A 26,667-nucleotide genomic window follows, 5' to 3' on the forward strand; every position below is an offset into this window, starting at 1 on the left:
AGAGATAGGGTCTACTTTTTGTGCTTTATAAATTTTAACTCATTTTCAGCTAGTTATTCCTGCTCTGCACTGTTTATACTGATAAAAAGTCAGAATTCCTTAAATATCCAACAATAGGATTTGTTTCTAGTTCCTTTTTTTTCTTATAAGGAAAATAATGCTCATTAATGCCAGAAAAATTTAGAACTACAGATAGGCAAAAGGAGACCTGGAGGCTAGTTAATATGCAAGAACATGTCTTCCAGCTCCTTCTCCAATCTGTATACAGTGGGTTCACACTGTATTTACTTTCTCTCAACCACCTATAATTGTCTTAAGGAATCCAGCTCTCAGGGCTCAAGTGCCCTATCCACCTGACACATACTTGCCTGCCCTGTGCCTTAGGGAAGGAGTTTTGGAAGAAAGAGCAGAGGGTGCCATCCATGAGCTTAACCTAAGGAGAAGAAAGACACCATGGGCTCTCCCTTTCCTGGAAGGTGAAATGGCCACATCAGCTTCAGGGACCACAATGCCCTCACTGAATAATCATGTTAACAACCACCCCTGGACATCTGTGAATAATCTGGAACCTTGTAATTTGTGCTTTTGGAGAGTTCCACAAAGCCATGATGGATCCCTCAACCAGGGACACGCAACTCATGGCTGAGTGGAGACAGTGAAACTTGAACCTGAGCCATAACAAAGTAGGAACAAAGTTCAAAAGATTAAATGAGCTGAAAATGCCAACCACCACCCTGAATGGTTGTTATCCTGGAATAACATAGCAAGTAAGCCCTTCTCCTCATGGAACATTTCAGTGTACTCCCACTTGGCTTGTTCAGGAATGAGGAGATGTGCTCCAGTCTCCCAGAGATACTGCCGCCTTCTGCCCACAGTCAAGTCCTGTGACCCCTGCTCTTCCAGCCCTCAGTACATCCCGGAAGACAGAACATGGGAGCTTCTTTCATGCCCCCAGGACAGAGCAGTGGGCCACATTCCCCATGAAATCTCTAAGAAATTGATGGGTAAACTAGCTTCAGGGGGGGCTGCATGGTGTATGGAGAGAGCAGAGGCCCAGCCAGACACACCAGGATTTTCATCTTGGTTTTGCTGGATTCCAAACCTTAAGAAAGCTATCTAATTTCTCTGATGCTCCAATTATTTGCCTATAATTTAGGGTTTCTTGGAAGGTCATGAGGATTAAACTGAGACTCTGTAGGTAAAACACCTGGCACCTTATCTGGCATATGGGTGGTACCCAGTAGAGTATTAATTTCTTTACCTCTCCGCCCAGGAGTCCCCTCATGCCTTTTCAGACTTGCCACAACCTGAGCAAGAGCATTCTGGATGTCAAGGTGAACAACATTCATTCATTCAACCAACATTTACACAAAGTGCCTGTATACCTAACACCGGAACATCAACTTCATTTAAAGATATTTAAAATATTATTTTAATACTAAGACAAATATAATGGAAGAGAATGCAAAATTTGTAAAAAAAAATTTAAAGAAAAATATAAGCCATTTGGTCCATGCCCCAGACCTCCTAGGGATCCCAAGGGCAGCTTGAAGATGCTAACATGCCCAAGGACCTGCCCTCAGGTCTGATTCACACATCTCCACCTTTTCCTGCAGTGAGTCATAAACCAGAAGTGACAGGGCCCCTCCCTAGCAAATCAGTATAGAAGAAAACTGGTCCAGAAGACAAACCAAACAATTACACATTGAGTCCTCATGCTCAGCACCCTCATCGTCCCCCCAGAGCCTTGCTTGCACAATCTGTCTTTCTGACTTTCAAGTCATCCCAAGGCGGACTCTCCCAAGATTATCTTCAATTCTCAGGAAAAGACACTCCTGTTTCTAGGAAAACTTTGTGAAATTTTTCACATCTGGGATGTTCAACCAGGTCAAAGTTGTTTTCTTACTCCCTCCTATTCTAGCCTTCTCCTACTTCTCAGGTCACCTTCTAAGGTCAGATTCTAGGATGTGAACTGGGGGTGACCCTATCCATTTGTTAACTGTGTCTTGCTGGACTCACATCTGTTGCTGCTCTTAGCACAGATTAACCTGGGCTGGGAACCAGATCTCCTAATCAGAAAAATGTAGCTCCTTCCCTGAACCAATAGCCATGTTAACTGATTTCAGTATTTGATATAAACGAAGAAACGGTAACGGTGATCACTTCTGAGGGATAGAACTGTAAGTGCTTTCTATGTTCATCATTTTGCTTACCCATATGTTTTCATTTTTAACAGTGAGCATGTATTATTTGTGTAACAATGAGAAAAATGTAAGGACTGCCAATCCTCTCGTTTAGCTCTTTCTTAATGATTTCACATTCTGAATTCAAGTTCAACATTCAAGACAGAAAGCCACAGAATGTTTTTCCAAAAGATGGAAGATTAGAAATCCAATAATTCCTGCATATTGCCCTTTACCAAGCTGAACCAATTTCCAGTTTACCCTTAGGTTTACAAGAACAAATGAAATTGTTTTTGTTTTTTTTAAAGGAAACTTTTTTTAAAGATTTTATTTATTTATTTGACAATGAGAGAGAGCACAAGCAGGGGGAGGGGCAGGCAGAGGGAGAGGGAGAAGCAGGCTCCCTGCTGAGCAGGGAGCCCGATGTGGGACCCTATCCCAGGACCCTGGGATCATGACCTGAGCCAAAGGCAGTTGCTTAACCAACTGAGCCACCCACGTGCCCCATGAAATTGTTTTTGAAGTAGGGTTATTTACCCAATGTACTTTACATATGGCTAAAGTTATCTTCTTATGAATCAAAATCACAACAACACTAGAAAAATTGCTGGTGATGTAATGGAAAAAGAAATTCAAAGCCATGGGCTTGGGAGATCACATTATTCTCTAAAACAACTTAGTAACCTGAGGAAGTGACACCAGGGGTAGAACTGTACTAGTAATTCATTTAACAAATATTTGAATATTTACTATGCTCCAGGCACAGTTTAGGCACTGGGGATACAACAGGAAACAAAACTAGCAAAAATTCCCATCCTCATGAAGCCTGCCTTCCAGTCAGGGGGACAGAAGACTCCCATGCAGCAATACAATCCTTAGCACAGTATTGATACTATTTCTACTGTTTTGACTGTTTTCCTGCCATTTTCTTAGAGAAGAACTTTCTACCAAATCCTTTCTAAAGCTTGTGGCTAGGTTCATTATTTCTTGCCATGACCTTGCCAGGAGTGGGAAAGACTGCATGCCAGTATTTTTGGAGTCAAAGTGACCAGAAAATTGGAGAGCTTCCCAGTCATAACCTTCCTACAGTGACTGTCTTAAGGAGTTAGCTGATACAAAATGGTTCAGATGTTCCCTGAAAAAGGAGCTGAAGTGCCCTCAGGTATGACTAGAGTAGAGAACTGAGCTAAAAGATTGGGAGACCAGGAGTTGCCATGGTGGGCTACTGGCATAAGCAGAAACAGAAATGGTCCTAACTTAGGGAAAAGCAGATTTTCAGTTCCATGTGAGGGAAAACTCTTTCTTTCTTTCTTTTTTTTTAAGATTTTATTTATTTGACAGAGAGAGACACAGCGAGAGAGGGAACACAAGCAGGGGGAGTGGGAAAGGGAGAAGCAGGCTTCCTGCTGAGCAGGGAGCCTGATGCGGGCCTCGATCCCAGGACCCTGGGATCATGACCTGAGCCAAAGGCAGACGCTTATCGACTGAGCCACCCAGGCAGCCCGGGAAAACATTTTAATAGCCAGAGATGTTCCACAGTGGAATCGACTGAGGGAAGGGCAGTTCTCAGGTTCTGAGAGTAGATGGCTACCCCAGCTCTCTCACTTCCTGGCTGTGTGACCTTGGGCTAGTCCTATAACCTCTGTGGGCCTCAGTTTCCTTATCTGTAAAATGGGAATTAAAATGGTACCTAGCTCATGGGATTATGATGAAGATTAGTAAGAGAAAGTATGTAAAGTGCCAGGGTACTACCTGACACAGAATAACTTAGGCACTGAAAGCCTATGTAGATCAGATGATAAAGTTTAAGAACTTCTTTCTATTCTGTTTTTGTAGTGGATTTTATTTTATTTGTTTTTATATCAAAATATTATATATAGTCATATTTGGCAAGATTAAAATAGGTAGTTGTGATTTTAACATCACAAAATCAGTAGCTATAGCAGGGACAGAACCTACAGCTCCCCATGAGGATTCCTCTGAACAATGCTCAGTGCTACCCCATTTCGGATACGACCATAGCCCAGGCATAGTACATGACTCCTGACTGATTTTAACACATGATGATCTCCGTCCTTGCTGGAGGTGCACCAGGGTACTGGGCAAAGGCAGAGATCAGGCTAGCACCAGTGTTCACTGTACACTCGGATCAGGGAATGCCCTAAGGCAGGAGCACCACCCCCCACCCACACACCCAACAGGGCGGATTTGAGGGTCATCTGGAGCTCAAGACAGAAAGTCCCCAAGGAAGCTAATCTCAATGTCACAAAGCTCCCAAGGGTCTGACTACAGCAGCCGTGCCAGCCTCAACCCCACTCTGGGACACCAGGACTGATAAACTCAGATGGCAGCATGCAAGGCAGGACTTGGGAGGCACAGCCAGGCTGGGCTGGAAAGCCAAGCTATAGCTCAGTGGGATGAAGGGCAGCCGAAAGGTAGTATGTGCTCAAATCCTTCTTGTGATTCCAGGGGTGGGGAGCATATCCAAACAGGTTTCTTCTTCCACCCCAGTGAGGACACCCCAAGGGCAGCTGCACAACCCCAAGAGACCTGCTTTACAGGCTAGCCCCACCTTCTGGCCCTGGCTATTGGTAACGGTCCAAGGGTAGGAGAAAGCAAGCAGCCCGTCTACTTAATGTGTGTCCAGCAGGCAGGCCCTCTGGCAGCTTCCATCCCCATAACAACTGCCTCAGGGTCAGCGGTCAGCCTTTAACTGTTGAGCCAAGGTCTAGCCCACAAGTTCCTGCCATCATACCCTCCCACTGGCCAAATTTCCAGGCATGCCTAGACCTATCTGAACTCTCAGCAGGTACAGAGTTCAGGCCTACCTTCCCCACTCCCCTCACACTCACTACTTAAGAATCAAAATCCCAAACAATAGTATCTTGCAGGTGTGTGGTGCTTAGCACTTTCCAATACACTTTTCATATCCTGAATGTATAGGTTAGGATTTTTAGTTGTAAGCAAAAGTTACTAACTTTAGCTGACGTGCACAGTAAAGGACATAAATTAAAAGATAGTGAGTAGCTGACAAAATCACCAAGAGGGAAGAAAATCAGACTTAGAAGCACACAGTCAGAAACAATGCCCTAAACCCCAATTCAACAGTAGTCTAAGAAGACATCATTATGACCACTGAGTCTGGAATTCCATCCCTGCCACCTACACACCCTCATCCTGGGTGTGGCAGGAAAACTGCTGTCGCTGGAAACTGAGATTGTACCCATCAAATCACTAAAAAGGTTACAGAGCAGACCCTACTCCTTTGCCGTCACTGGCTTCCAATTCAAAATTGGTGAGGTGTGGCATGAGGAGGGGGCTTGTCTGACTGGAGGAGCCTGAGCCTCAAGCAGATGCTCATGCCCTAGCTGTAAAGGAAGATGGCTCTGTCTCAAGCATAGGAAGGAGACTCAGCTGCCCGGCAACCAAAATGAGTGACAAATGTCCAACTTTGCATTATACTCAATCACCACATCAACACATAAAATTGTCAGAATGACTCTTATTATCCCAATTTTAGACAGCAGGAGTATGACCCAGGCAGCTTCTCTCCCAATATATTGATATAAAATAGGGAGAAAAGCAAAGTCTTGTTTTCAAGTTTAAAAGATCAACCATAGAAGTGTGAGGTGAGGAACTAGGTTTGGCTACAGGTCACTTAAAGTAGGTCTTTAAACTTCATATGAACCAGGTGAAGAGGCTGATGACATACCACTGCAGAGACTTACGGGTGTAACAGTGCCTTGGCCCCTGGGCCTGCCAGACTTACCTGGGATTGAACATTCTAATCTGGCCACATATTTGCAGAGATGGGCAGCCAAGGTAGAGAGGTTCTGGAACATCTGGCGTGTGGGCTCTGCTTCATGGACAGAACTGGGGTCACGAGGGAGCCATTGGGACCCGTTGCCACCTCAACACCCGTAGAGCCTGGCAAAAACAAGACAGACTTCCCCATTAGGTTGTGAAGTCTCCAATTGCCAGGGATATGCAAACAGAGGCTGGAGAGCCATCTACCAAAAATTCTAGTCGAACTAGATGATGAATGCAATCCCTTGCAACTCTAAGATGCTATGAGCCTCCAATGTGTGCTAAACATCAGGCATGATCCACAAGATAGGACAATGGCCCTCCAAGAGCCTCCTAGGGACCTAGTGAATTAGCCAATGACAGGAAGAGAGAGAAAGAGAGAGAGAGAGAGAGAGAGAGAGAGAGAGAAAGAAAGAAAGAAAGAAAGAAAGAAAGAAAGAAAGAAAGAAAGAAAGAAAAGAAAAGAAAAGAAAAGAAAAGAAAAGAAAAGAAAAGAAAAGAAAAGAAAAGAAAAGAAAAGAAAGATAGATGGGCACTTTTACTAGATATCAATTATATGCAAAAATAAAAAGAAGAATCATTTTATACTTTACGTTAGGCAAAACAGAAAGAAATGTCTAATGCTGGAGAGGCTGTGATAAAGCTGGAACATTCATCCTGGTGACTGGGTAAAATGGGTACCACTTTTTTGGAAATCAATGTGGCAAAGAGTATCAAAACACCAAAATTATTTTTAATCCTTCAATTCAATAACTGTTCACTTAGGAATTTACCTTAAGGAATAATTTAAAGGATAACTGCTATAAACTTGGAAATATTCATTACATCATTATTAATAATAAACAGTAAGCCTTAAATAGGGAGGAGATTAAGTATAGTATGGTTTTGATGGCATATTGGGCAGTCATTACAGATGGTGTTTATAAAGAATCTTTGCTCCTTGACAGCAAGTCCTGCATCCTGTTTACCACTATAGATCCAGTTCTGTCTGGAACACAAAAACAGCTCATTAGATATTTGTTGAATGAATGAGTGAATGAACAACTGAAAAATGAATTCAATCTTAGCAAGAGAAAATGCTTATTACGTTATGTTAAAAAAAAAGCAGAACTCAAAGTTACATCTAAAACTATGATTTCCAGAATGTGAAAGATATGAAAGACTATATATATATATATATATATATATATATATATATATATATATCCTACATGTAGACTATAATGTGGAAAAATAAAAAGATGTTAGGATTATATTACATACTAGGGATGATGTGTTATTCTTTTTTTTTTTTAAGATTTATTTATTTATTTGTTTGTCAGAGAGAAAGAGAGCACAGGCAGGGGGCGCGGCAGGCAGAGGGAGAAGCAGCCTCCCCGCCAAACAAGGAGCCCGATGCAGGACTCAATCCCAGGACCCTGGGATCATGACCTGAGCCAAAGGCAGACACTTAACTGACTGATCCACCCAGGTGTCCCAACATTGGGTTTTTTTAAGCAAAGATTACTCAATACAATTAACTGATTTTGTCATTTTTTCCTTTAAAAATTATGAAGATCATGTTTCTCAATTAACACTTAGGTGCACATTTCATATGCTATACCAACTCCCATAATTGTAAACTGAGCTGCTGTTTGGAAAATCCTAAAGTTGGCTGCTTATTTGACTTGTCTTACATAGCTCACATACAACACTCCTAAAGCATCATTCACAACCCAACATTACTGATAGGAGACCCTTGTGAAAGTCTGTGTGTGCTGGCAAGATTATCCAAAAAGCTAATAAAATCTTTGTAATCCTTTTCAAGGATGCAGAAAGGAAAATGGCTGCGTTTCAATTTCATGGCATTTCAAAGGCATGAATTAAGCTCTAAGCTCTACATTTGAAAAAAAAATCAACACAAGTTCTCTAATTTATGTTCTAAACTGAGAAAACAAATCGTTGCTAAGAAATGAAATTTGCAAAATTCTTAAACACATTTTCTAGTTGATATGCACATACTCAAATCTACAAACTCTACCAAAATATAAATTGCAGGAATCACTACATTGAACTTGGTTGATACAACTTCACCATGAAATCTGGAATTGTTTTTTAGTTTCATTAAGTTTATTCCTAGACATTCTGCATTTTAGGTATGGATAAAACTGATCATGTGTAGATGATGTTGAGATGACACTTCTACGAATGTGTATAAGAAAGCTCAGGGCTCTTATGAGGGTAAGAGGGCTTCTTCTTAGCTCCCCAACGTCTTGATTTCTATGACACTCATGTCAGAGGTCTCTGCACCCTATCCCTCTTCCTTACCATCTGTTAACTTCCCACTCACTACACAGTTTGACACAGGGCTACTGGAATTCCTCTCTCCTTCAAAGCATCCATCTTTCTAGGAGACCTGCTGATGACCAACAAAATTGCCTTTCAGTGCTTTCCCATGACAATCCTCTGTCCACTCCAGCCACCCTGCCAGTGCCCTTGACTAGACTTCCTCTACCTCTAGTCAGCTCTGCCTGCCCTCCCTGCTCTTCCCTCCCACCCATCACATCTATCTTCTCACTACACTGAGAACCCCACCCCTCTCATCTGCCCCTCTATCCTGGTTCACCACCTTCCTCTTGGTGGACCAGCACTTCTACCTCTCAACATCTCCAACTTCCCTGCTTTCTTGCTTTCCAGCAAAGCCAAGACCTGGATAAGCCTCACCAATAGCCTTCTCCGTGCCTATCTCAGGGCTGACAGGATGCTGAAGAAAGCCTACAACCCTACAAATTAGTTTCCCCCACAAACCCATTGCCTCCAACCTCAGCAGGCCCTCACCAGTGCTCTGCAGGGCCCATGGGTTGCTATTAGCTTTCCCTCCTCTTTTCCACAGCAGCTATCTTGGATGTTTTCACTCCTTCTTCCAAGCTTTCCATTCCATCCCATTTCCTCACGCTGAGCAGGTAGCCTTGTCTCTGACATCACATAAGAAGTAATGGCCGTTGCGTAACTGCCTCCACTTCCTGAGCCCACCTCCCAACTATCTACCTACGGACCTACCAACCCACCTGCATCTCCAACTCCTCCTTGCTTTTGCCCTTCCCAAATTAAGGGAAAAGTGGGCCCTCCTCCTGCCTGAGACTGACTCTGAACCCCACCACCTCCCAGCCCCTTGATGACCTTACTCTATTCTTTAACCCTTCCCTTTCCTTTATCCTCATCTACCCCTCTACGGGCTTTTCCCCATCAGCATTTTTTAATGTCCTTAATCTCTCCCAACTTAAAACAAAATTGTCTCTCAACTCTACATCCTTTCTGGTTTTCTCCCTCCTCCCCTTCAAAACCATTCCCAAGAGTTAGCTACACTGGTATTTCCCAAGGGATTTTTGGTTTTCTCGTTGACCCTCTCTAGTGAAGAATTTCATCCATTCCCATGGCTTCGATCATGATGTATATGCTCATAACTTGATAACTTAAGATTCTTTTTCTGGATCACATCTCTCAAGGACGACAGGCTCTCAGGATCTGTTGTTTGGTCTTCATTAGTTTTAGGGTAATAGTCCCTCTGGTTATTTCTTCTCTGGCCATTAATTACCATATATTAAGGCATTCTCCCAAGCCAAGTTCCAAATCACCCTACTGGACATCTCACCTGGATGTCTCCCACTCACCTCAAACCCACCTGCTCCTTAACTGCTCTTCACCTCAGGGGAAAATACCACCATCCATCCACCAAGTTTCCCAAGACAGACACCTGGGCACCCTTACTCACCACTCTCCTCTCCTCTGTGCCCTCAGCTCATCACTCACAAAGTTCTTTGAATATTTACCTCCTTAATATGTCTCGGATCTGCTCTCTCTTTTCTATCTTCATAGATGCTGTGCTGGGTCACCGCAGCAGCTGCTAAACTATGTCCTAGCCTCATCTTCCGTCCATTCTCCACATGGGCCCTAGACCTTTTCAAAATGCATGTCTCCTTAAAAACCTTCATTATCTTTAGAATAAAGCTATAGTATACTAGCCTAGTATACTAAGCTCTTCAACACCCAGCCCTGGTTAATCACTCCAACCCCACCTCTGAGATTCAACATTTTGGTTAATCCCCTCATTACTTAATGAGAAGACCTATGGAACTTCACTGAGACCTTTCTCTCCCCTTTAACAAGGTAGGAAGCTAGCTCAACGTTACCCCGCAATCCTTTATAACTATAGCTTCCAGTCAGCTAGAATTCCATTCTCTGAGGCTTCTCTGCTTTAAAGCCACCCTTTAAAAAATGACGAAACAAATACACTAATCATATGACTGACCAAAATCATACAACTAATAAGAGAATGGAAATTTGAACCCGGACTACCCAGGACATTACCTCATGCCCTGTTTATTCACAGTCAAACCAACTTCTGATAATCCAAGATGAAGAACGTTTGTTAAAGTGCCTAATATTTGTGAAGTGCTTTACATAAAGAACTTCACTTATCTATTACAACATTGTCAAATAAGGAAACTGTAGATCTGGTAATGTAGTTTGTGCAAGGTCACACAGCTAGTAAATGGGTTTGGATTCCCACACCTCTATCTTATTAGCTGCTCCCTAACACCAATAAAGAGTATTTTACAAATGAAGAATCAGGTCCAACCCAGGATCACACATCTAATCACAGGCAAAGTCAGAATTAGAACCCAGCCTTCCTTACTGTACTTGGCTGGACCAACGTTATTTTAGTTCCTGCTTTCTGGAAGAATGGTACCCTGGCTTTTTCACTATTTGCAAAAATTTCCTGAAAACTAGCATTACTCCTCAAGTGCTAAGCTGACCTTCAGAGTTTCAACTGTGGCTCTAGGCAGTCTTCTTTGCTAGCCTTCTGTTGATACTCTGCCAATGTTCTGTCGATGCCCACCCTGTGGTCTAGTCTTCCCCCACCTGTTTTCCAAGAACCTCTACTCTCACTGCATCCACAGAATTAGACACTCTGTGTCAGCACAAATCCCATTTCCCCCTGTCTCCTGATAGTTTTCCCACCTTCAGTAATGAGGCCTCATCTGTTTACCCAGCTCTAGTGGCCTTCCCTCATGGTTTAGCCTGGATCAAAGCCCCTGTGCCATGCCTCTTAGAGTTCCTGTTAGTTCTTCCCCAAATGCAATCCATTTTACTCATCCCCCCATCCTAGTCTTCCCTCCATGGACATCATCAACTTAAGGATGACAGGGTTTCTTTTCCTCAGGATCTGTCTTTTTGGTTTGAATCAGGTTCAGGGTAATTGTCCCCCTGGGAATTTCTTTGGCCATGAATTAATTATACTCATATATTAAGGCATTCTCCCAAGAATGCTTTAGCTGAAATACACCCAAAAGTCTGGATGGGGTGACATATGAAGCATGTGTGGGATTAATTGGACCATCTGGCCAACACCAGAGCCCTGAGTGTAAAAAGATCCAGAAAAAACAAAAATAAAAACAAAACATTAACTAGCAAGGTGGGACATCACCACTGGGGCCCTATGATGCTGAGCAGAGAACTGAAAGAAGGGCAGAGATCTCACACTGTCATTACTTATAACTGACAGGGGCAGAAGATCTTTCCCAGAAAGGGAGTGGGAGGTAGGGAATTTAGGCACAGAAAGGAGAAGGGCAAACAGCTAGAAATAGAGGAACATGAAGAACTGATGACATTTAGGGGAGAATTGACAAGACTTCCAAGTAATGATTGGCATGAATCTATCAATCCCTAGCATCATAGGATTGTAAGGGCTCCTAAAGCCACTGTATGAATGACATAAACATTTCCTCACTAGGGTGGCATCCCTCTAGTTGAATGCTTTCAGCAATGGGAAATGTGCAACCTTAGGGAATTAATAGCATGGAGGTGTGCGTAAAATTCAATTACTGTTCAATTCATTTTCAATTCCTGTTGAACTCAACAAATATCTAGGCAGTACCTACTACGTGCCAGACACTAGGCACTGGACTATAAGTATTAATAATATAGACATGACCCCTGTTCTGTGGATCTTACAATCTAATGTGGAAGATGGACACATAAACACGCAAGTAGAACAGGGGTAGTAGAGGGCGCGGCTCACACACAAGGTGGGGTACCTAATATGGAGCCGGGCATCTGGGAAGGCTTCACGGTTGAGGCAACGTAAGCTGACTGGGGCTTGAAGAGTGTGAAGGGTGAGTCGAGTGCAAGGGTGTAAGGAACCACCAGAGCGAGAGAAAACGGATGGTTAAGGCTTCCCAGCTACCAAAGAAGTTCAGAGTGTTGCAAGAACAAGGTGGTCACCAGATTTAGAAGGGCTTTTAGAGCACTGTTGAGAGGAGCGTGGGCTTAATTCCACAGGCAATGGGAAGCCTGAGTAGCGCCCTCTGGCTACTGTGGGGGAAATGCTGCCGTATCAGGGGTGGCGTAAGGAGGCCAAGAGTCCGGGAGCGGAAGACCGGATGAGAAGGCCTCCTTGTGACGGCTCAAGAGATATGACCAAAAGTAAAGCGCTCCTGTATGATAAATCGAGACAAATATAAAGGGATAAAGTTCAGAAGGCCACACTCTGAAGCCACAGGTCTCCTCCGTCCTCTCTCACCTTTGTTGGGCAAACCAAAGCGACTCGACCTCGGTTTGCTCCATCACCGCGGACTGTGGGCAGGGGGACGGATCCACGCCCTTCTTCTCAGATGGGAAAACTGAGGCCCAGAGTCCCGTGGTGGGTATCGAGGAGAAAAAAAAATCGAAACGCCCTCCCAAGAGGGTGCCCGAAGTCACGCACAGTCCGAGGGTCCCGCGGCCTGCCCCATTTCTCTGTCAGCCATCCCCAACCAGCTGCCTTTGCTATGGAAACAGTCCTCCCGCCCTCCTCAGCGCCTCGGTTTCTTCATGCATCCTGGGAAATGCAGTCCACCTTTGGTTACCCCCCCACCCCACCCCGCGGCATTAGCCCCCTCCGCGTTCTTAAAGGACTACCAGTTCCAGAAGGCTGTGGAAAAACTCCGGCAGTCTCTGGGGGATGCGGTCTTGACCGAGAGCCGGAGAAACCAGCCCGCCCGCCCGAAGAGAGCGGAGAAGGCGCCCCCAATGGGCGGCCTCCTGGGTGGGGCCAGGATCGCCATTGGCTACGGCGGCGCAGGGAAGGCGGAGTCAGCGGAATGAGGCGCGGAGCTGTTCGCAGCTCCAGGTGCTGAGTCCGAGGGAGGCTCCGAACGCGAGAGCAGCGGTCGCCGCCGCCGCCGCCGCCGCCGCCGCCACCACGGCCGCCGCCGCCGCCACAGCCGCCGCCGCCGCCGCCACAGCCGCCACCGCGAGAGCCACCGCGGGAAAGCCGGGGCAGTGAGGAGCCCGGAAGAGCTGGTTGCGCTGCGGAGCGCCGACAGCCCTCCCTCCTCTTTGAGGTCGGTGCTGCTGGGTTCGCTTTTGTTTTATGGGGCCGGGGATGAACTGAGAAATGAGGGGGCCTGGGGAGTTAATGGGACCTCTCCTCACCGCCCTCAAGACCATCTGTCCCGGAGAGCTGCTGACTGACTCCTCGAGGGCCTCCCTGTGGCCCGGCACCTGAAGTCAGAGCAGCTTGGGTTAGTTTTTGTTTTATGGTGGAGGGGCAGTGTGAGAGTGTGAGGGGCAAAGGCTGGAGGGACCCCCCATCTCTACTGAGAGGGCGTTGGGGAGCTTGGAGATTTCCCCCACCCCCATCCCTGAAAACGAGGCTGCTTGGATTATTGAAGATGGGAGGGACAGTTATGGGATGAAAGGTTCAGAGGTAGGGAGACCCTTCCCCATAACACCTGTACTGCTTGAGGTTACAAAGGAAGTCTGGGTGTGATGGATGAGACCAGGGGACTCCTCCACCGCTCAGACCATCCTGGGCTTATTGAGGAAGGCCTGTTTGGGATGTCAGAAAGATCCTTTCCGTGCCCACCCCTTTCCTGAAGCCTAGGTTTTTGTAAAGAAGGAAAACGGGATGGGGATGGAGACAGGGGACTCTTCCCCCTCCCACTTGGACCCGCCTAGGTTATTGAGGGGGGGGTTGGGATGTGAGGAGTTAAGGCCGGGAGACCCCTCCCCACCGTGCTTGAAGTCGCCGGCACTGGAAGGCACTGACTGATTCTCGGGGGTTCTCCATGCTCAGGGCCCCTTGCCTACGGTCCGAGTGGCCTGGGTGTGGATGTGCGGTGGGGGAAAGTAAGAGGGGTGGAGGGAATCCTCCCGACCTCTCCCTCTCTGAGCCTTACCCCATAGGCCCTCTACCTGGATCCAGGCCAGGGGCCAAAAGTCGAGACGACCCTCCCTGCCCCGCCCCGTCCCGCCCCGCCTGGCGACCCGGCTCCTGCACCGCGGCAGGGAGCCAGACGCTGATGGGCACGTGCGGGCGGGACGGGGTGGGTCCCTTCTCTAGCACTCCGAAGCTCGGGGCAGATGTCCCCTGAGCCTCCAGACCTTTGAGGCTGCTAAGCTTCACACGGGGAGCGCCCCAGATCCGGCTACCGAAACCTGCTTCCAGGGCGCTCGGCGGCGGCTTCGGGAACCGTGCTTTTGCGCTCGGCCCAAGCATCTTCGGTAGGACAAAGCGGCGGTCGCTGCACTGACGGGCCTGCGCCACCCGCTGGGCGGGGGGCGCGGCCAGGGAAGGGGGGGCTCCGGGCGCGGCGCAGAGAGCTTCCGCGGAAACATGCCAGGAGCCGGGCGGGAGACAAAGCGCGCTCGCTCCTCTCGGGCCTGCGCGAGCCGGGATGGAAAATCCCGAGGGAGGAGGCGGCTGCGCCCTGGCTGGGTACTATGCCCCGCACCCTTCTTTCCGGCACACCACCCCCTACGCCGGCCCAGCACCCCAGGATGCCCTGTGCGCGATGGTAATCAGGGTCCCTTCTGGGGGACATTCAAGACCTGTGACCACGAGGACACGGACAGGCCGGGGAGGGGTGCTCCGCCTGGAGGGGAGGGTACCAAGATTCAGGAGACCTAAGTGGGCAGGGTCTGGAGGGGCATCCTGACTGGATGGTGTCCCCACGCCCCATCAACCATGTTAGGTCAAGTTTGATTCTAGGGTTTGAGTGTGTTTGTGTCACCGTGTGTTTGCATGGGTGAGGATGTGGGTCAGAGTGTGTGAACGTGTATGACTGGGTGAATGTACCAGCGTGTGCTCGTGTGCATGTGTGTGTCACGGTGAGCTTGTGAATCTGGCTGTGTGAGCCTGTGAGAAGAGGAGCCACTTATTGCTGACCTTAGATGTTGGTGGTGGGGGCAGGGTGGGAGCCCCTTCCACTCTAAAGCCACCGTAATAACCTAGGGTCCCAGTGGGTGCCCTCAGGGTGAAGGTAGCTTCAGGCTGCCTTGGGCCTAGCCTGCATGCTTGGGTGTGGTCTAGAAGATGGGACCTCACAAGTATGTGGAGCCCTCTTCAGTCTTTCTGGGGTCTCAAGTCTGACCCTAATATCCATTACCATTGCCCTGCTCTTCCCATCCTTCAGAAACCTTATCCTGCTGTAATGGGCTGCCCTGGGGCCCAGAATTCCACCCCACTCCTCCACGTGGGCTTCCAGGTGGGGCTCGGGGCACTCATCAGCACAGTCCCTTATGATGTGGGTGCAAGATTTTGTGGCAAGGCAAATTTTGTCCATTTGGCCTTCATGTCTGGAAGAGCCATAGGTCTGGGGTTGCTGGTGGCAGGTGGCCTCTCAGTAATACAAGGTATACTCACAGGGCATGAGTGAGACACAGAGATACCACTCTGAGTGGATGCCCCTAGAGGGTAAGGACAGCCCTCCCAGACATGCCTATTCCCAGAAAGTGACCTCAATTTCATAGTATTTTTATAGCAAAGGTGTTGTGTGGCTTTGAGATAATCCCCACCAGAAACCCCTTTCCCATAGGATGAGGGGCTAGACCATTGTCAGTGGAACCACAGGAAGAGCAGTTACCAGACAGTGGAGCCACCATCCAGCCCAGCCCTGCCTGGTCCAGTCTCCGCGAGTATCCACTGCCAGTACCCACAGCGACCTCTACTGGGAAAAGTAGTAATTTTGCAACTAACACTCCCCCGTAGTGTGGAGGTTCAGGGTGGGTGTGGGCATTGTTAGGTAAAAACCACAAACCCTTTTATTTGGGGGCTCCCTGTCTGCCCTTGGAGTCCTAGGTTGATGTTCTTGATGGCAGTTCCTTCAAACTAGTTCAAGCAGTGGAACTGCCACTGTCCTTGCCCATATAGAAATATTTAAAGGGACACCTGGGTGTCTCAGTTGATTAAGCATCTGCCTTCAGCTCAGGTCATGATCCCAGGGTCCTGGGATCGAACCCCACATCGGGCTCACTGATTAGCGGGAGCCTGCTTCTCCTTTTCCCTCTGTTGCTCCCCCTGCTTGTGCTCTCTCACTCTGTCAAATAAATAAATAAAATCTTTTTTTTTTAAGGGGGAAGTATTTAAAGAGGGCCAAAATGCTTTTGCCCAACTTTCTGTCCAGGGGTGGACATCAAATTTGCTTAAGAGGAAAGTGTGTGGAAAATGCTTACCAAGCTCAGGGTGTTTTAGGCATCTTTCTTATCTCTTCCTCTCCCACTATGTTCCCACCCCCCTTTCTTATTACACTTTATCTTCCTCTCTTCCTCATTATTACTCAATAACATATTTTCAAAGATAAGCCTTCTTTCACTGGTTGACAATATGGCCCAGAAAATGCAAAACTCGAGGCTATTACTAAGTGCAAAGAACTGGCAAACCCTGGTTCTTCAAAACCTACTGATTGGAGTAGGGGAGATGGATGAAACATGCTCTGTCTTAAATCCTCATCTGGTGACGTGTGTCTCTTCTCCCAGAATTGCTCTGAAGGGGTTTCACACAGCCACAAAATCTTTAGAGCTCCTCAAAGGAAAGGAGGTATAAATACCTGGTATTGTTCTTACTTTGGCATCCATGTGATTTGCATTGAACTATGTGACTCAGTATCATAAAGTAAAAATAGGACTTAATCTCTTCCTTGCCTGTTCAGAAGGTGACTGCATATGTGTGTTGTGTTCTGCATTAGAGAGTGAAAAGCTAAATTATCTCATAAATTGAACCACCTGCTTATTCTGATTAGAGAATGGTGCTTAACATCACCTTCAGGCAATAACATTATTTTGTTTCTTTTAATTCATACCTGAATCTCTTTGTCTTGTAAAACCTTTCTTCATGCTCATACATTACTTTCACTTGAAGTTAATCAAGAATGTTTAATCCTTGTACAGAAGCCAAACAAATTAAATATCAGCAGATACAGGAAGATGTGGGTGGTGTTTCTGTTCTTGGGCTCAAAAAAAATCCTTGGAGTTCACAGGAGAGAAGGAAAGGGGGTGAAAGTTTAGTAAATCTTATGGGTGTAGTTAACAGGTTTCTGAGGAGATGCTCCTCAGAATTTTTCCAGGAGAGCTGGTCATGTTGAAGAATCTGAGGATGCAGGCAAGTAGCATGCATGCTGGGAGTGGGAATGAAGCCCTTGGGATTCCTAAATCCAAGCACTAATGCAGCCTTTCTGGGAAAATTCCCCAAATCCCTCCTGTTCCTTTCCTGCCGTCACAAAGGAGAGGAGCTGTCCACGGTTCTGGAGCACTGGCTTCAACCCCACTAGTGGGAAGGCAGGATATAGGGCATGGAGTAGAAGCAAGCTCTGAAGACCACGGCCTCTGTGAGGATTTCCCCAAAGCTCATCACAGAAAGAAATAGGAGGAAACAGAGCTATAGAGGCTTGTACTGCATCGCTTCAAACAAACCCATTGGCAAACCCTATTTAAAGAATTACAAGCTAATAATAAGAGGAAATTTCTGAGTCAGGCTTTTCACATGTGAGAATGTATTTAATCCTCACAGACCTATGAGGTAGGTGGTGGTGGTGTTTCCACTTTCAAGATGAGGAAATGAAGCTTTGAGAGGAAAGGGGCTTGCCCATGATTACAGAGATCAGAAGGAACAGGTTAGATTCCCACCTGGATCTCTTAAACTCCAGAGCCTCCTCTTAGCACGATTTTTTCCTACTGCTATTGGAGAAGCAAAATTGAAGTTTTGAACTGTCCTATCTGAGATTCTAGCCAAATTTTAGAGGAATGGATTGGGGACCAACAAATATTCAGACATAAGCCTCAAAGAGTCCTTTCAAATGCATCAAGGATATTACCACAATACCTTACATATTATCCTGACAGAAGGATACCTATACTTGATTACCAAGGAGGAGAAAGGGGAGTATAATGACCCTCATGGCCAGCGTCCCAGGGTTTTCTTTCCAGAGTGGAACAATTTCACAAGAAGCCAAGCCTGGATGGCAGCAAAATTTATTTTTAATAATCTGCAAGAATGAGGGAACAATGAGGAGGCTGATATTATTTCACAGAGTACATGTAGAGCCAAAGAAATAGGGCTTATCTTTACTAGCTACGGTCCTGTTACAATGCTGAGGACACTTGGATATTGTTAAGAGGCTCCTTTCCCCTATTATTCCCACTCTCACGTTTCTACAGCAAAATCTCTAACACCAAAATAAAAGTTTTCATTGTTGTGAGCTGCAGCTAATCTCAGGGAACTATCACATTCCTGCCCTCATGTCATCATAACCACTGTTCTGCCTTCATATGTGCCTTCAGGACTCCTGAAGGTAGGCAGGTTTGTGGCTTGATGTGCTTCAGGCCACATGTCCTCTGGTTCTGCCAAGAGGCCCGTGCCTGAGAACTCCCCATTCAGTAGTGGGGTTGTTTAGGTATCTAAAGAGAGCAGAGAGGAATAGACTTTGCTTCTTCTCCTCTCTCGATCTCAGTCTGCACAACACAAAGATGGGGGGCTCACCTTTTAAGGAAATGCCTCACAGGGGCACCTAGGTGGCTCAGTCGGTTAAGCGTCTGCCTTCGGCTCAGGTCATGATCCCAGAGTCCTGGGATCGAGCCCCGCATCGGGCTCCCTGCTCCGTCTGGAGCCTGCTTCTCCCTCTGCCTGCTGCTCCCCCTGCTTGTACTTGCTCTCTGTCTCTCTTGCTCTCTCTGTGTCAAATAAATGAATAAAAAAATCTTTTAAAAAAAGAAAATGCCTCGCATCAGGCTGGGTGTCCAATCCATTCTGAGTAATTCCTCCCCTCCTAGGCTGGGGCTTTGCAGGGCTCCAATGCACAGAGCAAGGCTGCTATTGCTTTTTCCGAGGGCACTTGGAGGCCAAGGACCTGGCTCCCCATCTGGGTCTGCTCTGACTCATGACCGCAGACAGATTTGATTGTTTTCTTATTTAGAGTCATTAATTAACTCTCCTCAACATTGGAACAGCATGTATTAAGAGGAAAGCTATTTGTGGGGGTCTCTAGGAAGCCATGCCTACAGCTGAGCACCATCTCCTTTGCTAACAGGATCAGGAAATGGTTTTTAATTCTGGCTTTGACCCTTCAGAAAACTTAGATCATCAAGATTTTATGCCAGTGTGAGAATGGAAATAAAAGTGTAATTGATTGCTAAGGCTGCTATAGTTATTTTGGCAAAAACTGGGAAAGACAGGGATCCATCAAAGAAGAACAGGATTTTCATTAATTCAACAAATATTCTTGTGCCTGCAATGTGCCAGGCACAGAGCTGGACATAGCAAACGTAGTCCAACTTGGAATAAGCTCTGTCACATAGGAATCTTGAATGGAAAGTGGAAACAGATGCAGAACCCCTGACGAGCAGAAAGAGTTTTTAGAAATGGAAAGAACCTTAATAATCATAAACTGTCATCTCTTTTTTAACATGAGGAAAGAGGCTGAGGGAAATTGAGGGTTGCCACTGGCCATACACAGCCCTGGTAGTGGCAAAAATGAGGATTAGAATCCAGGTTTTAGTAATTCCTCAAGCTTCTTCTCTCCACTGTACTAAACTACTGCTCTGCTCACCAAATTATCCAAAGGGCACGTTTTCATTAACATAGGCTTCTTGGATCTAATCTTAACGCAAAACTTAAAGTTGAAATAGAAACAAATCAGAGATGAAATACGAAAAGAAGAGTGCCCATTTATATCCATGTTGTCCAAGCCACATGTGGCTACTGAGCACTCGAAATGTGGCTAGTCCAAATTGAGATACACTGTAAGTATAAAATATACACCCTGAAAAATTAGTATGAAAAAAGAATATAAAATAGCTCATAAATGTGAATATTATAGGTTGAAATAATATTTTGGATATATTGGGCTAAATAAAATATATTAAAATTAATTTCACTTGTTTCTTTTTACTTTTTTAATGTGCCTACTAGAAAATTTATAATTATATATGTGGCTTGCATTTATAGCTCATATTTCTACTGAATAACACTGTTCTAGAGTGCTTTCACTTAGGAGGAAATGTTCTTTACAAACTAAGGCATTTAGCAAAGTAGGTTCTATAATCAGTCAGCCTGAGATGAATACTATCTCTACCACTTGGGCTGTGTGACCTTGGACAAGTTGATCGATCTCTGTGCTTCCATTTCCTCACCTGTAAAATGAGGATAATAACAGAGCCTGCTTCCTTGATTGAGTCAAATTACTTAGAACAGTGGCTGGTACATAACAGCCCAGGGAAAGTAGATTTTATTGCCCCAGATAAGAAAAATGAGGCTCAGAAAGGTTAAAGCACTTGCCCGAGGCCACACATTGGTGGTGAAGCTGAGATTCAGATTCAGGTCTGTCTGGCTGGGATCCATAGCTTTAGCCAACTGCCATAGCCAACCTGCCTTAATCAGGCCTCTTAATATTAGCTATTGTTACTATCAGAAGGGGCTTATAGAATCTTACAAGACAGGGGCTACAGGAAGGAGAACAAGCAGACAATTTTCAGATAAATGAAGGAAAAGATTTACTACTAGTTAAAACATGATTGAAAATACTTGCTCAGTATAAGCTCATGAACTACCTTGATGTGGCCCCAATTTTCTGGCAGATAATGATATTGAGGAAAGATTTCAAGCCATTTAAATAAGCATACAATGGATAAACAAATTAGCTAACTGCATTATGCACAGGTCTTGACCCCTGCTAAATAAGTTGAGGAAGAAGATGATCAAAGTATACTTATAACAGATGACCCAAGAGCTCTAAGTCTCTTTGACTCCAAGATTTCTCAGGGAAATATAAGCCTTATGCTCTAGGAGAAAGATCTCGGGTAGGAGTTAGGCGTATGGGGCGCCTGGGTGGCTCAGTTGGTTAAGCGACTGCCTTCGGCTCAGGTCATGATCCCGGAGTCCTGGGATCGAGTCCCACATCGGGCTCCCAGCTCAGTGGGGAGCCTGCTTCTCCCTCTGACTCTCTCCCCTCTCATGCTGTTTCTCCCTCACTCGATCTCTAATAAATAAATAAAATCTTAAAAAAAAAAAAAAGAGTTAGGCGTATGTGAGGTCAAAGCCACTCTGCCATCCATTGGCCTTGATCAAGACAGTCGTGGCACCTGGTTGGCTCAGTTGGTGGAGTGACTCTTGATCTCAGGGTTGTGGGTTCAAGCCCCACTTTGGGTATAGAGATTACTTAAAAATAAAATCTTAAAAAAAAAAACCTGTCAGTTTTCTCCTCTATAAAATGGAGCTAGCACCACCTCTCTTGCAGGTTGTGGTGAGGACTAAATTAGATAATGCAAATAAAACACCTCATACATAGTAGATGCTTAAAAAATGGTGACTTTCATGAAATGGAATTTCAGATGTTCTTTAATAGGGAACTTTTGGTTAATAGAGAATTTTTTTATGAGACTCTCCATGATTTTTTCTACATTTTCACTGCGACATTCCCCATCTTTGCTTGGTCCCTGAGGAGGTTGAAAGGACAGTTTCATCTGATTGTGTCTACACCAAAATGTAGGATCTCAGTAACTTTGGGCATCCTATACAATCTTTCATATTCTTCTCTCTGTCCCATTAACACATGTGAGGTTTCTTTCCTGGGATAGTAAAGCAAGCAGCAAAATGGGCTTTGTTCTCCATCATATTTTTCCTGAAGTTCTGACATTCTGACCTAGTGTTTAGAGCATTTTACATGCAGCTTTGCTTTAAAAATAAATGGGGCATAAATCTAGAAACCATAGCCCCAGGAGAACCATGTTCTCCTGGCTCTTAGAGCAGACCGAGGGTCCACTCACTGCACAGCTCTGAGGGAACACATTGTTGCTGTCCTTGAATATCTATTCCTCTTCCAAAAATTTGCTTTCTGGACCAAAGAAATGTATGTTAAGCTTAGTGAAGAGTTATGTTAACAAAGCATGTTGGACCCTAGAGAAAACACTCAGACCAGTTACACAGCAAGTGTGGGGATCCCTGGAAGTATTTTGGCAGGAAAGCAACATAGTCAAATGTCCAGGGTCAAAGTGTGGTGGGGGGATTGAGGTGGGGAAGATCTGGGAGGCAGGCTCACCCATGGTTCTGTTGAGAGACCCGTGACTTCCAAGGACTTAAGTACCAGTATTAAGTTCTCTTGGGATAAGTTCTGATCTTAAAATGCATTTTCCCCACCCATTCCCTCTTGTTCACTCAACAAATACAGAATGGTGCATTTTGAAAACCCTTGCTCTGCAAGAGCCCAGGGTCTGGCTGTGGAGAAGGGAGATGCCAATGTGCAGAGTGAACCAAGGAACAAGTGCTGAAGTAAGCACAAGAAGCCTGATTAAGGCGGGTTGGCTATGGCAGTTGGCTAAATCTATGGATCCCAGCCAGACAGACCTGAATCTGAATCTCAGCTTCACCACCAATGTGTGGCCTTGGGCAAGTGCTTTAACCTTTCTGAGCCTCATTTTTCTTATCTGGGGCAATAAAATCTACTTTCCCTGGGCTGTTATGGCCACTACAAGCCAACTTCTAAGAAAATTCTTAAGAGTAATACTAACCTTCCTTTACTGAATGCTCACCGTGCCATCAGGCATTGCGCTCAGCACTTTATATGCATAAAAGAGATACCATTATTATCCCTATTTTATAGCTGAGGAAAGCAACGCTCAGGTACTTTAACTTGCCCAAGGTCACACAAGCAGTAAGAAGTGGGACCAGGACCCCAACCCAGGCAATTTGACCGCAAAACCTTCTCTTAACCACTGTGATCACTACCTCCCTGGTTCAAGGTCAACAGGAACCCAATGACTGTTATTTTGAAAGAGGGCAAGAGGATTCATTGATTAGCTTGTGTAGAGGTCTTCTGCTTGGTCTTCAAGAGTGGGTACAATATGGAGAGGCTCTGAGCGGTGAGTACCGAGAAGAGGGAAGGCAGCAAAAAGCTGTGAGCAAATGAACGGGGCTGGGAATGCCAATGATGTGTTCTGGGGGCCCTGAAATGGAGAAGAGGTTTTCAATAGGAAACAGATGTTTAGAAATAAGGGTTTGGAAAGCCTTGGATATCAGGCTAACAAGTGTTAGAAAACCAAAAAAGTTCATAGGCAAAAGAGGGGATGTGAAATCTGAAAGCACCAATTTGAGGCAGCTCAGTGAATTTGGGCATACAGTTGCCGCGTGGAGCAGGTGACCAAGCATGCCCAAAGCCAGAGTTTGAGGAGAGCGTGGCCAGACGGCACCACAAGCCAGCACGCCTACCCCTGCTCTCTGCTTTCCAAAAATGTGCATAGCCTTTTCTTTCATTTGGTCTTCACAAAAGCCCTAGGCAGTAGAAGGGTGGGAGGTCAGCTACCAGCACTGTTGCCTGTGTCAAGTGGCAGGCAGCATGGGCTACCAGGAACACAGATGCCAAACACAGCTGCAATGCTCAAACTCAGGCAAAAAGCTTAGAAGGACTTTTTCTGTGGGGGAGGCAGAAGGCTTGCTCACTGGGTTGAGTCCTTTTCTCTGTGTTCTGGGAAGCAGGCAGTGTTATCCTTTGATCCAGAATTTCCCAGTGACACCCCTGCCTGAGTAGCTGCCCGCCAGGGTGGCTGCTGTGAGGGCCTGAGTCAGGGTCATTGCAAATCCCATAGTCCTTCTTGGATTCAGCACCTGTCAGCCAGTCGCCCCCTCTCTTGCGGAGAGCTCATTTCACAAAATGAAATTTTTCAGATTCTGCCATCGTGAATTAATTGTGCTTGTTTCTCTGCAAACTGCAGGGACTAGAAACCAGACCCCATGCTCCTTAGGGGCGTTGGAGAAAAATCTGTCTTTTCTAATGGCTGCAGTCGCTGCTGACCACCAGATTTCTCTCCATGGCTACGCTTCTGATAACAATGGAAAACAAAGGCAGGAAGAGAGAGGGGCACAGTGCGGGCTTTTTCGGAGAGTCCCCTGCAGTTCTGTGAAGGGTGTGAGGCAATGGGGAGGGGACTTTCACAGCCACGAGAGAGCCCCTTGACAAGTAAAGGAGTTCTGATGTGCAAGATGATAGAAAATGAAAGAGACCATGGTGCCACACTGTATTTTCTCTAGAAAGTCATGCTAGGGTTCCAGATGCCCTCCACAGTTCTGGAAGGATAAATAAACAGGTCGGCAAGGCCACAGAGATTTTGACAAGTTATCCAGGAAAAAGTGCCTGGGGATTTTAAACATACCATTAATGAGAAATGACAAACACTTGGGTAATAGAATGTTAAAGGCTCCTGTGGCCACTGACCCCAGTAACGATTAATGTGTGTCAAACACTGAACACAACAGGGAGGAATGGTGACTTCTGAAGGATAAAATCAAATTGGGAAATCAAAATAATAATAATAATAAAGGTACGGATGTTTCGAGTGGTTGGGCATCAGAAAGCATAGCCGTGGTTATTCAGAATACCTTTACCAGCCAGGTCCCTTTTACCTGATCATTCTGATCCCAAGGGTCCATTTTTAGATGTTCCTATGATCAGCTCCCAGCCCAGGGCCTAGCACACAGTAGGTGCTCAGCAAGTGTTCACAGCTTGCTCACGTACTTAACACTACTGTGTGCTAAGCCTTGTGCCAGGCACTGGAGAGATGGAAGTAAATGAGACACAGTGCCTATCCTTAGGGGTTAGGCAATTCCAAAACAGAACAAGGAATGCACTGTAGGAAATGTGTAAATGAATGTGGTCACCTCATGATGCTTCCTTCTAGGTGCTTCCTCATACCTCTGGAATAAGGTAGCCCAGCAGGTGAGCCCAATTGGGATCTTATATTGCCAACCTTATCTCACATCAAGTCTGAGCAGGTCCAGCTGTGGTGTCTGAGGTAGCAGCATGAAGGTGAAGGAGGCAGAGGCTGGTATGTTGCAGAAACTTGTTGGGTATACACTCAGTAAAAATATTTTCCTTTACATGCTTCATTTGAAAGACCCACTCTGGAGACCCTTTGCCTGCAATTAGAGCATGTGGCCACAAGGAGCATCCATGAAGCAGTGTGGTCCAAACAGCCAGGCTCCCCACGGGGATGGAATGCTGAGCAAAATAATTTTTCAGTTGCTAATCTTCAGAAGAACATAATTTTACACTAATGGATCAGAAAAGGATTGCACATTTAATTGGACCAAACCACTGTAACCTATGTGTAGTGGGTGGAATTAGGAATTCATCAACATTCATTTAACAAAATTCATGTTGGTCTACTGTATACAAAGGGCAGCACAAAGTCCCCGCCCTTAGGTACTGCCTCCTGGAAGGACAAACACAGACAGATAATTGCAGTGCAGCGAAGTAAGTGGTATGAGGGGGGGATGAGCAGAGAGTACTAGAAGCACAGAGGAGGAGCGACTAACTGACAGGGGCAAAGGGGGTGTGGTAACACACACACACACACACACACACACACACACACACTTTTGACCCAGATGTTAACACCTGAGTCAGGGGGTTTACACAAACACACATAGAAGTGTGGATATTTTGAGACACTGAAGAGAATTGGGATTGGCCTGTAGAGTGACCTTGGATATATCATCTACACCTCTGGAGCTCAGTTTACCCATCTGGTCCTCCAAGGGCTTGGTAGTGGTCATCTTGACCATGTGGGCCTAGAGTGGCATGGAGATTAGAGTGATAACCTTGATCTCAGTGGCCAAGGCCTGGACTTGTCCTAGCTCCAAGGCCTCCTGGGAACCAGCTTGTCTGGACCCTCTTGACTCTGGCTGAAATGTTCCAAGGGATTCCAGAGGATCAGCTGAGATGCTGGTCCTGGAGACACTTGCCGTTTTTGAGGGGTCAGCCTTTAGTGGCCAGCGGAAATGGTCTAGCTCTCGTAAGTCACTATTTGGCTTCCCCTCCATCTGCAGAAGCCAGGCTGGCCCCCTCACTCTATCCCTGTATGCACTGCCCTGTGCCCTTCCGGCAGGTCTGAGGCCACTGTTTGGAAAGCCTTGGCCTGGTTAGATGCAGGATCAGTGGTGGCAGGCCAACCCCACCCCTGTCTCCAGGCCCTTCAAGAAGACAAAGCCCTGTAGTAATTATTTCACAATATACTCTCATATCAAATCATCATGTTGTACACCTTAAACTTGCATGTTATATGTCAATAATATCTCAATAAAGCTGGAAAAAAAGAAAGAAAAGAACATCTTTGCTGGGCCTGTGTCTCCCTCTGGAGACCTTCTTTGGTCCTGGCAGGCAGTCCTCCCCAGCCAGCCCCACCCGACCTTTCCCCTGTGTGTGGCTGGGGCAAGGCCTCCCCAGAACTGGCCCCTGTGTGTTGGGGACACAGAGGAGCAACTATCTTGCATAAATGAAAAAAATGCCAGAGTGTTTAATTTAAGCAAGTTGTTTAAAGCTTTTTAATTGCCCCATAGAGAGAGTTTTAATATACAACACATTAGAGCAATACCTGGTTAAGAGAGTAGACA

At 45.9% G+C, this 26,667-nt stretch overlaps 2 protein-coding genes across 2 annotated transcripts in view; one reads left to right on the forward strand and one right to left on the reverse strand.

Moving 5' to 3' along the window:
* ZFP90 (ZFP90 zinc finger protein) overlaps positions 1–12,779 on the reverse strand; it is a 94,663-nt gene extending 81,884 nt beyond the window's left edge. Inside the window, exons 1-2 of the mRNA XM_073880088.1 lie at positions 12,553–12,779; positions 5,953–6,110 (exon numbers count right to left, since the gene is read on the reverse strand). The gene's annotated coding sequence lies outside the window, so the exon portion shown is untranslated. The remainder of the gene's footprint in view (positions 1–5,952; positions 6,111–12,552) is intronic.
* Positions 12,780–13,233: 454 nt separating this feature from the next.
* Positions 13,234–26,667, forward strand: part of SMPD3 (sphingomyelin phosphodiesterase 3) — a 79,318-nt gene continuing 65,884 nt past the window's right edge. The window contains exon 1 of the mRNA XM_025888823.2: positions 13,234–13,354. The gene's annotated coding sequence lies outside the window, so the exon portion shown is untranslated. The remainder of the gene's footprint in view (positions 13,355–26,667) is intronic.

The sequence above is a fragment of the Callorhinus ursinus genome, unplaced genomic scaffold, assembly GCF_003265705.2.
Source record: "Callorhinus ursinus isolate GAN/ISIS: 27379988/994484 unplaced genomic scaffold, GSC_fseal_2.0 scaffold37, whole genome shotgun sequence".
Taxonomy (NCBI): Eukaryota; Metazoa; Chordata; class Mammalia; order Carnivora; family Otariidae; genus Callorhinus; species Callorhinus ursinus.